The sequence below is a fragment of the Halyomorpha halys genome, unplaced genomic scaffold (genome assembly GCF_000696795.3).
Source record: "Halyomorpha halys isolate HHAL.00 unplaced genomic scaffold, Hhal_1.1 Scaffold1066.1, whole genome shotgun sequence".
NCBI classification, from domain to species: Eukaryota; Metazoa; Arthropoda; class Insecta; order Hemiptera; family Pentatomidae; genus Halyomorpha; species Halyomorpha halys.
Genome location: NW_027105978.1, coordinates 268373 through 280200, shown reverse-complemented (window position 1 = coordinate 280200; position 11828 = coordinate 268373). Strand labels below are relative to the sequence as shown.

Sequence of the window (11828 nt, the reverse complement as noted above, 5' to 3'; positions counted from 1 at the left end):
ACTTGTAAATACCCTAAAGTATATATAGACTTGATAGTTTTATTTAAGGGTATTGAATAGTAGTAAACTATATTTTGGCATCGTTTCGTGATTTTTTTTTCATAGTCTTGCTCTAACGTCGCCATAATATGTTGGGATAAGATATATGTTAGTTTTTATTCATAAATATCTTATAAATTAGTACGAGTTAATATAATGCCATAAAATATAGGTTATCAACATAAAAATAAAGGGGAAGAAAAATTTTCCGGGTAGCGGGGAAAAGAGGTAGGTACTAAAATAGAAAAAAGAATATTCATGACCTGCAACGTATGCAAATGTATATATAGACGTGCCGTAATAATTATAAGTCAGTTTTTGAGATACAACCGAGTTGATCATTTCTCTCTCCCTTTCTTTTTTTTCCAGTTTTTGTGCTCACAAACGTTTAACTCATATAAATACGTATAGGGTTTATATACATGTATAAATAATATTAAATTTATACATATGTATATGTACATATATACTATTAATTATGATTTTATAATATTTAATTTAATGTGTCTAATTTAAATTATTTTGGTCAAACATTAAATTAATATTACTCTAGAACTTAGTTTGTCAATAATATTTGCATATTACTACATTACCACCTCCCAGACAGTTATTTTCATGCGGTTAACTAACAATCTTTCAATAAGTAGATACATAAATAGCAATCAAAATGTATTCATGATTTTAAAAAATTATCTAAAACAGTAAGATTTATCCAATATATAAAACAGAATGTACATTTACTAAATTTAAAGGCATGGATACTTCACCAATTTTAATTTATAAACTGATTTTTCTACTTTTCGGCTTTTATGCCTTCAACAAAATGGAACAATGAGTTTCATTCGCAAACTCCAGTACAAACTCCTTATCAAGATAGTTGTGATAATAATTTTAAACTTATAATTTATATTATAGATTATAATTTTTTATTTAATTTAATATGTCTAATTTAAATTATTTTGGTCAAACATTTAATTAATATTACTCAAGAACTTAGTTTGTCAATAATATTTGCATAATGTGTGTTTATATCACACATATCCGTTTTTAAATTATGTGTATTATTTAATTTGTTTGTAATATAAATTCATTATATTATTTCACGTTTGTAATTACTATCTACTTTGTAATGTAATTATTATAGGTTTTTTTAAAGTCAAAATTATGTGTTTCAAATTAGAACTATTAAAATGTATAAATATATATATTTTTTTAAGGGAATATTTAAAGCATGCGTTAGAAGATATAAATCATCTCACTTAATATGAAAAATAAAATTTTTTGAGGGAACAAAAATTGATAAAACATAATAAAACAATTTCGGTTACATAAACTTCCTGAGTATGCATAAACAGGCCGTCCTAAAAATTAGTTCGGAGAAAATTAATCTTCTGGTAATAGCTATCAAAATAAAAAACGCCACCTAGCCAAATATTGTAATAGTAACAACAATGTTGAGGTAAACACTGACAATTATATCAATTATAGTAACTTTACATCTTTACAATAACGAATAGGAAAATAATTACCCTGGTTTCACATTATAGTAGGAAGTTACCACATTTCAAAACACAATTAACTAGAGGTTTAAAAAAAAAAATGAATACAGCATTTTAAAAACAGAAACAGACGTCCGGCAGAGGATCTTGCAAATAAAAATTGTGGCGTCGGTATCATGATGAACTTACAAATGTAAAATAATCAGCTTTCTTTCTTTTTTTCTAAGGAGAGCTGACGATCTTTGCATGGCCAACACTGTGCCCTGTTATATATTATGCGTTGATATTTAGATACCACAAAAACAAAGAGGTAAACACAAACTAAAGATCAAATATTTCTGCCGCAAACATGCCTTAACATCATGGCTTACCATACGGCCGGGGATAACCCCGAAACTCCTGAATTTTCTGACAGTGTCCGGGATTGTAAAAATGTTCAGCATCGCGTTTTGAAAATTATATTACGGTCTTTGAGCTCTCAGCCGAACTTGGAACAAGGGCTGACGTCGATTATTACAGAGCAGTTAATTAAGGTTTTAAAATAAAGTCTGAAAATGTAATGTTTAGTAAAAAAATTACTTCGGATTCCTCTTTCACTCCAAAATCCTTCGTATAACCCTCAATGCTCCTTACTTAAGTCTCAAATAAAATCATCCATAAAGGTCTTAATGTTCCATATGTAACCGATCTAGTCCGAATCAGATATCAATCTTTTCATTTTAAACTCCCTAACTATCCAAACCCACAGCTTCTAAGCTTGTTTCCTCTTCCATTCCTGACAATCCTTTGAAGAGCCTGAAAAGAAGATCGCCTCGAGACCTTCTAATGTATAAATGTTATTAGAGTGCTACCAATGTGTAGTTTCTTATACGTCTGTATCACATTATTATAATTTAACATCAAATTTACATTATGTCTTTTTACGTAAATACAGTTATAAATGTCAATAAATAAATAAAAATAGTAAACATTTATTTTAAATTTCAATGTTACCACCAATGGGTGGTTCCTTCCCAAGATTTTTGAGTGTATATGAAATATACTACATATTTGTACCTACTGTATAATTTTGTACAGTTGTAAATTACATTAAATAAATAATTAAAAAAAAAAAAAAAATTCAATGTTTCTGTAAACCATTTAGAATTAAAAATTCATGTCTCGGGTTAGATCCAGAAAAATAAGGTAAGCCTAAAAATAATAATTGACTTGTGTGACAGACACTGATGAAGGCCTGAAAGTCTAGCCGAAAAGTTGGCACTAATAGATAGGTTATTACATATTTGGATTCTTCACTGACTGTACCCCCAACCATGTTCTCCTCATATATAAAAATAACAAAATAGGAATACTTGATTTGTGACTTAGTACACAATTTTCACATAAATAGATGATTGACCGGATGTTGAATTAAAAGGAGATGGTTCGGGCTGGTGTCAAAAAAGACAAGAAACAGTTCCGAAAATTTAATAATAACCAAAATTTCGACCCACGCTGCAGGATTTCAATTGTGCCATTGTGGTTGGTTCAGGATGAGTATATAGATTTTTTTTTCTAATAACCTTGGTTCAATCATTCACCAATAGTGTACGCTTCAACCTGTCACAAAAGCCCTGATGAAGACCTGGAGTGTGGATCAAAACGTGGCATATTAATAAATAGTTGAAACTACTACTTAATTGTCTCTTGATCGCAACTCTAAGCACTTTCCGATCTTCATAAATTTGTCGTAGGATTTACTCACTAACTTCAGTACTTCATCGCTGACTAATCGCCAATTGATAGCAATCTGTACAAGGCCACTACTGTTTAATAATCTGCAAAATAACTCAACTGCAATTATTGGCAGACGAAACCTGTAAGGAAGCTGTTAATAAATGTGCTGAAGGTGTTGAGGCGTAATCTTAGTATCATCTGCTATTGCATCCGCTCGATGCCGGACTGGGCCGTGTTTTATAATAAAGTACAAACTAATACTATAAATCATGTAGTTTGTATTTGGTACAATTTAACTGATTTATACAATTCTTTCAGATAATGTTTTACTTTTAAACTCACTTCCCATTCATTACAAAAAATTAGTATACACTAGGATAATCAGACCAATTTGGACATAAGGAATTGAGCTCTGAGGCTCTACCAAGCCATCAAATTCCTCCCGCATCCAATCCTTACAATCCATAATCCTACGTAAAATCCTTCATGCTCCTTATTACGTTACAGATAAACTCATCCACAAAGACCTTAACATCTCGCTCGTTGCAGATTTGGCCCAAAACAGATATGCGTCTTTTCATTCCAAACTCCTTACCCATCCTAACCCATTAATTCTTAATCTTCCATCCTTAACAATCCCTGATAACCCTTCGAGGCGTCTGAAAAGAAGACGGCCACGGGATCTTCTAATTTAAATTAATGCTTGAAGTACCACCAATGGGTGGTTCCTTCCCAAGATTTTCAAGTGTAAATGAAACATACAACATATTTACTTATTGTATTGATTACTTGTACAGATGTAAATCATATTAAATAAATAAATAAAACTTTTAAACTTATATAATATCACTAATAGTCGTCCCTATCATGAAACAAAATATATTAGTCCTCAAACTTTATAGTTTGTATACTTGTATTTATGGACTAATACTATAAGATTTCATCATTAAACAGGCCTCTGGACGTATTGCCTTTTATTTCGTGGCAGTTCCATGAAATGAAAAATTCGACATACTCTTCATAGGTTAAATGGTTACTTCTAGGATGGCCCCCGTACGTCAAAAAAGACAAGGTGAGGTGGTAGATAAAAAAAAAATGTACACTGGTTGGTTTTTAAGCTGTGGTCACATCATCATCATCAACATCACCACAGTTTTTTTTTTTAATTCAATGCTTTCTTTATCGTGAAATTTGTAATACAAAAAGAAAATACTGGAAGATAGCTGATTGTCCGTGTATATCAATAAATGGAATTTGGTCCGGGTGGGGTCAGATAAAACTCAAGTAGTACACTAATTTACTATTTGAGGTTTATCTGACCACACCTCGGCCAAATTCCATTTATTAAAAAGAAAAATAGTAAGAATAAAAAATTTGGAAAAATTCACCGAGTGGTTTTCAATTTACTGCCAATGAAAGTTCATTATTTTTTAAAATATTTCGTATCACTTGCTATGGTGCGGTAGGGATAGCAATTTGGAATCAGTGCTCAGAGAAAACTTCAACAGAATTTTTTTTTTAATACTTCTTTCCTTACATTGATTTAGTGACTTCAACTAGCATTAATTTTGTTTTCTCTCTTTTATTTATTTTTTTTTTCTATATATTTGTATCAAGTACTCTATTGTAGACCTATCAATCTCAATCAAGTGAGAATGTCAAGATTCATTGCTCACGACCACTGCGAGAAAAGTATTAACTGATTTAAGTAATCATACCAATTCTGGGGCGCTTGCCTCTAAGTCCTCAGCTATCAAGTCCTCTACTTTTTCTCTTGTTATGCCAACTGAGTTAAAGATGAGAAAGATATTTTTCATTTCCACCATTAACAATTTTAACCAATCCTTTAAATGAATATAGTGAAAATAAAAAAATAAAAATCTGATCAAATATTCAGAAGACATCTAAAAACAAACCATGAATAGCTTTCCGAAAGTGTGCTGCATGGAAAACATCAATAATAAGAATACTGTCACATGCAGATGGTCTAAATGAGACGCAACATTTTTCCTTCCAACACCAAATTTATTGATAAAAAATAGAATACTGATTTATTCATTACCACCCAATTAGGTACAAATAAGCAGAATTTTTGTATTTATTTATGTTTGAGTGATTTAATATATGAATGCAAATTCAAGATCTAAGTCCATTTTTCAATTGTAAATATTCTAGTTACTTCTTTTGCAATAAAAGTATTAAATTATTTTCCACTTGGTTTTTCTCTTCTCTTAAAATTTTTCCTTGGATATTCACTCATACTTGTAAGTTCTGATTTTCCTAGAATTTTGCATTACCTTATTTCTTAAAATGTTCTCGTAAATGAATGCCAATCCTTTAAATGTGTGTAGTGAAAATAAAAAAGTCAAATATTTGACGGAACTTTTAAGGCGTCTGAATGTGGCTCTTTGAATAAAACCAATAACATATGTATCTACGAAACAAAACTTGGAGCTAATCTTATCAACAAATAAGCTAATTTGTGCACCGTCAAACATACCATTTCAAATCATCACCGATCAAGGGTGAAGATTAATCCAACATATATACATCCTGACCTACCTAGCATTTAGATCAGATTCTTGTAAGAGAGAAACCAACTGCGAAACAATAGGGTATATTTACTTGTTAAACAGTGGCTTTGGAACTAGTCCGATAGATCAACTCTCAATAGTGTTGTGAAACTTTCAAAATTTCGTTAGTGGTGACTTGGCCGTATCAGCCTCAGAACTGGTTTTTACGGACCCACATCACGTTCGCTAAAAGACTTCATTAGTTGAGAGTCAGCCACGGGGTCTAAAAACCGTTTGACAGATACCTTAAAGAATGTTAAACCTACGCTACTCTATAGATTACGCGTTAAATTCTTCCAGTCACGTTTTCTTATTTGGCTCAACAATAGTGATGCCTTGCTGTTTCTAGTAATGGTTCCTCATTCCAAACCAACTCCAAAGGCAAAAGACGACATTCTACCCTTGTTTTGAGTAGCTGTTGCTTGCAAAATAATACAAAATTGCACGTTTTAAGGACTCTTTTCTTTCTTTATTTTTCAGTTTCCTTCACCTTTAAATTTATATTAAATCTTTTAAGTAGCATAAATCACTACTTAATATAATAAATCTCCTCCTGAAATTTGTTTCGGTCATCCGTTCTTTTTAGCTTTATTTATAATGAAATTTATTACTTTTTTTCATCACATAATGATTATAAATATTTAATAAAAGAATATGTTCATTTTGTTTATTCTTCTGTTTGTATATATTTTAAGAGAGTTTTTTAATTTTTTTATTCATTTATTTAATTTATTTTATTTTAGTATGTAAGAGATCAGTCACCACTATTACCTATTGCCCACAACTGTGTGGCAGATTGTAATATCTATCAATAAATAAAAAGTAGTAGTTTTCAATGAAAAAAAAAAAAATAAAAGAATAATAAAATTTAAATTGATGAACTATATTAAATTAAATCTGTACCGCCAAAACCCATGAAGGATGAAGTACGTAATAAGAAAGTGTACTAGACCAACGGTTGTACAAGAAGGTAATTTGGTCAGATCACATTCGGCCGTCAGAGTTTTATCCAATTAAAGGTACCCATTTAATGAAGCTAGGTGCACCCCGGAGGGCTCCCAAACAAACTGGGATAACTCACGTCGACAGTAAAACCGAAAATAATTATCTGCCACAGCCGGATTCAAACCCGGGTCCTTGGAGTTGATGAACTATATTTGGAAATCAAATCCCTTTAAGAAAAGTTCAAATTGTTTTCCTGATAAAAATTACATGTTTTCGTTTCTGGGTCATTAAATTAATTGCTTTATTTGGAGAATTTACAAATGATTTTGGACAAAAACAAATACTATATGTATATATACATATTTAATAGTAAATCTTTGTAATCGACCAAGAAGAAAGAAATTTACCCTCCTCATATTTTAAAGTTTTACGTTCTAAGATATGTAGACAGCGAAAGTCGAATAAAGTAAAAATCCGTCTATCGGTAGTCCTTTCTCATAAAACTGATTTATTTTTTTTTTTTAATTTGGTTCTAAGATAACATGTCACAACACAGCCATAATCCTCAGAACGCAATATTAGAATTCGCCATTTTATTTCGAAATTAGGTATTTCATACGCCCATATCTAGATTATTTATGAAGATTAAGAAATAATATGGAATATTTTGGAATCACTTTTAAAGCATAAATGTAATAATAAAATCAATCAAATAAATTTTTCATTAGGTTCACTTAAAGTTACTAATATAATAAATATTTAATTTAAATAATGAACTATTGTATAATAAATAATATCCTTTTTAAAATTATTTTGAATATAGTTTATTTGAATTTTTTATTTATTGATTTTAAATTTTTTTTTTTTTAATTTGAAAGAGCGTCTTAATTTCTAGAACCGCATAAATCTTATGCATGATACAACCTTTTTTATCCGCTTATTTATTTAAATTCTGCTCTGGGTATTTTACTCTTGTAATATAATTTTCTACAAACTAATAAACATTTATTAAAAGAAGATTTAATAAACTTTTTTTTTCGAGCTCATTGGTGTTTTTCTTACACCTATTGAAGAGCTTTGGCAAGTTATAGTTTTAATTTAAAATTCTATTTATTAGAGTGCTACCAATGGGTAGTTTCTCTACAAGCCTGTATCACTCCATTTTAACTGAGATCAAATTTACTAAATGGATTATAATTTTCAGTTGTAAATAGCAATAAATAAAATTTTAAAAATTCTATTTGTTATATATTTTTTTTTACTCAATTAAGGAAAATGTTATGGAGTAAGTTGAATCAAATTTAATTCTCTAATGTGAGAACAGACCCGTGCGATATATTGGCGCCCACAACTTTCTCTAGAAGCCGATCAAGGTCAGTTTTATTGATATTTAGCGATGCAAAAAACTTCGGTCTTGGCCATTGGCTTTGACTGATTAGTTCTTTAAACCGCGTTCCTTCTAGATAACTTTCGTGTTATCACCATTTTTAGGAGGGTGATAAAATACAATAGATATTAAATCCATGGATCTTTTCAGATACAAATAGTAATTTAGAATAATACATAATGTTTTCAATTGGAATGCATTTTTATTGTATTTACCGTTATCTGGTGTTAATCTTGTCGGGAAGCCTCTTTTTTTTTATTTGTAATTTTTTGGTAATATCTTGTACAATGGTTGAGACGGGGTGTACAGTAACATGAATATAATGACCGCGATGAACTTAACCTATAGGTTAGGTACCTACCAGCCGTGTTGTGAAGTGCCAACGTGCCAAGGTACCCGTACTCCAGTTCGCAAGAGGTCTGCCACTACACTGAGGCTTGCTACTGACCTTTCGGCTCCCCCAGCGAAAGCTTGTCCAACTGATCTTGTTCCCCCCCCCCCACCAGTCCCCATCTCTTTGAGAAGAAAACCATTTACTTCTTAATTAAACTCAATAATTGATTTCTAAACATGTTTTTCTTTACTTTTGAAAATACATTGAATCTTCTCCTCTTGTCACCAAACAATCAAAAAGATCTTTCTGTCATTATTATTACAAATAACTGATGCGCTAAAGATAAATACTGAACAGGTTCAAATCAATCCTTTAACTATTAATTAGTTCCTTGTCTGGCTTCTTCCTCTTGAATTCCTTATAGTCCTGTTAGGAGTCTGATGGCTATTTTCTAATCTACAAATGTTCCAATTTTTTTTTTTTTATTTATTGAAATTTAAAACTGTATAACACGAGTGTACAACAAGTTAATATGATGTTAATGATATTATAATAACACGATAATGTCTTATATAGAAGATACCCATTGGTAGAACTCTAATAACATTTCTAGGGTAGAAGGTCTCGAGGACATCTTCTTTATCGACGCCTTAGATGACTATCATTTTATCTCACCTCAGATTAGGATTTTACGAAGGATTTCTGGTATGGATACGAGAGGAATTCCATGGTTTAGTGGAGCCCCAAAGCTCAACTCCGTTGGTCTGTTCTAATTCTAAAATCGAAATTGTGTTCTACCAATGGATATATTCTCAATAAGTCTGCATTATGCCATATTTTATAATTCAGATCATATTTACTTTACTCTGATGGCCTATTTCTAATATAAAATGTTCTAATTCTTTTTATATTTAATAATTTAATATGCCTAGGGCACCATGATTCCGAGTTATATAGTAAAGTTGATAAGGTAGATATGGTGCGGCAGTTCACTGTCATGGCGAATACATAGGACAGTCAACGTGGCAGTAGCTTCATTACATGTACAACTATACAGACCTATTGTGGCAATAATTACAATAACCGAAAACTGCAACTGTCCAAACCGTCCATTATGCTAGTATCGCGCCTTCAATTGCAGCAAACACTACACCGCACTGCCTGCAGGCACTTTTTTCTGCATTGAATTAGTATTTAGAAGACAGATCATTTAAATTCTTCTTTTATAACTGTATTTATAACGTCTGACGCTGAAATATTGCATATCTCAAAACATGGCTGTACAATCATTATAAAATATTTTTTAAATTTACAGATACAGAAAAAAGAGAAAGTTGGACGTTCCAAAGGAGACAAAAGAAAGATTATATTCACTGTGGCCCAAAAAATCACGAAGAAGTTTATAGAAAATCAGTTGTTACCACGATTGTTTTTTTCAGTGGAATCTAATTTTGCTCAAGTAACCATGTTCTTTTCTCGTAATACTTGATGGAAATAATAAGCAAGCCAGTCTAATATAATAATACTCATATAGGATATAACATTATATTTATATATACAAGTTTTAGTTCATATTGTGTTTAGTTTATCCTTGGTTTGTTGACCTTTGACAATGGTTCCACTAGAATATTGTTTGTACATTAAGTGTTTTAATAATTCTAGGCACCACTCCTGGCCCCCAACAGTCTGGCGAGCAAACAACCTTCAAACAATCATCTCTATGCAAATTTCTCCCCTCCACTATGTGACCCTAGATCCCTAGATAGATGCGTTTGACTTTGACTATGCCGGCGTTATAGTCCTTTCCTCTAAATATATATATATATCTGTTGACCTAAGGTCCATTTAATAATAAATAACTATACTTTGACGAAGTTTCGAGATTTTTTCGTTCTCATATTCATGTCAATTGTTTGGTAACTCATGTAATCTAGATTAAATAACAAATAACAGTCCACTACAATTCACAAATTATCGTTGTGAAAAAATCGTTTGTGAAAAAAATCGTTTCCCAATAAGAAACTTCTTCAAAAAATGTTATTGACTGAACTTCGGTATCAAAAAAAAAAGTTTATTTATATAGAGAGAGACAAACTTCAAAAAACGTCTTGCTGCCAACCGTACTGTGCTGCCAACTGTACAGTTGGCTTAACATACTTTTAAATATAGTTCGACATTTTTTTCAATTTTATAAAATATAGGGATATTAATAATATATAATAGTAATATATGAGCTTTTTTTTTGTTTTCTCATTTCTGTTCTTTTATTTTTTTCTAACTATACTATTTTTTTTTATTAATCTTTCTTTTTTTTCTTTTTCTGCCTTACCCAATACATCTTTCCTCTTCCTTTCCATTTATACTCCTCTTTAACATATTTGAAATAAAATTAAAATATAACAATTTTAAATAAATAACAATATAACAAGTAATATACACATATAATAAATAGATAAAAAATAATTTATTAATGCAGTAATAAATTAATATATAAAAGTGAAAAATAGATATAAAAAGGTAATGAATACATGTAAAAGAAATAATAATAAATATTAAAAACATGAGGAAAAATTCCAAATCAAGTAAATTTCAAGAGATTTTTCTCTCAAAAGTGACCAGAAAGTGTTAAAAAAAATTAGTTTGTGGACTTACCTTTTTTATTGTCGTATGTGACTTCATTTAGTTTTAAAAGATTATTTATTTTTTACGATTCATTGGTTATTAAATAGTCAAATTTTAAATTAGATACTCGAAAATCCAAAGACAGTTATGTCCGTTCAGACCTGTTGCTTTTGTTCACTCGTCCATGTCGTTTCTTGAATTTTTGCGACTACATTTATTTTTTCCCCGCCATTTCTCCATTTGTTTCCTGCTGATCTCAATTTTTTAGAAACACCTAGCGGAAGTTCAATTTAGTATCTTTCATGGTGTCAGTATGGAGTTATCAGAAACATCAATAATTCATCATAACTTGCTATTATCTATTTGCAGTTTACGTAGTAAGAATCGGTAAATATATATATTTTTAATTTTTATTGCAGTAGAGCGCATATTAGTTTTAGTTTCTATATAATAACTTAAAGATTGGTATAAGTAAATTTCAGAAAAACAGGAAAAGAATATTTTCCCACCATCCTCATTACCTGACCATCAAAATCACTCCTTGTGATCCCCACATCTTAATGATATGGGATCTCAACTTTACTAAAATAAATGATATGATTTTGCGTAGTTAGACCTGCAACTCTTCAAATCATTGCAAAATCTTAAACATAATAAGCTCCTAGTACCTATACCTTTATTTAACGATTGAATCTTTTATATCATGTGAACTA

At 30.4% G+C, this 11828-nt stretch overlaps 1 protein-coding gene across 2 annotated transcripts in view; it reads right to left on the bottom strand.

The window, feature by feature from the left end:
* The window catches only part of LOC106688166 (organic cation transporter protein), a 54671-nt gene extending 46038 nt beyond the window's left edge, over window positions 1–8633 (bottom strand). For both annotated transcript variants that reach the window (XM_014432501.3, XM_024362714.2), the window contains exon 1: window positions 8521–8633. The gene's annotated coding sequence lies outside the window, so the exon portion shown is untranslated. The remainder of the gene's footprint in view (window positions 1–8520) is intronic.
* Between the last annotated feature and the right edge of the window lie 3195 nt (window positions 8634–11828).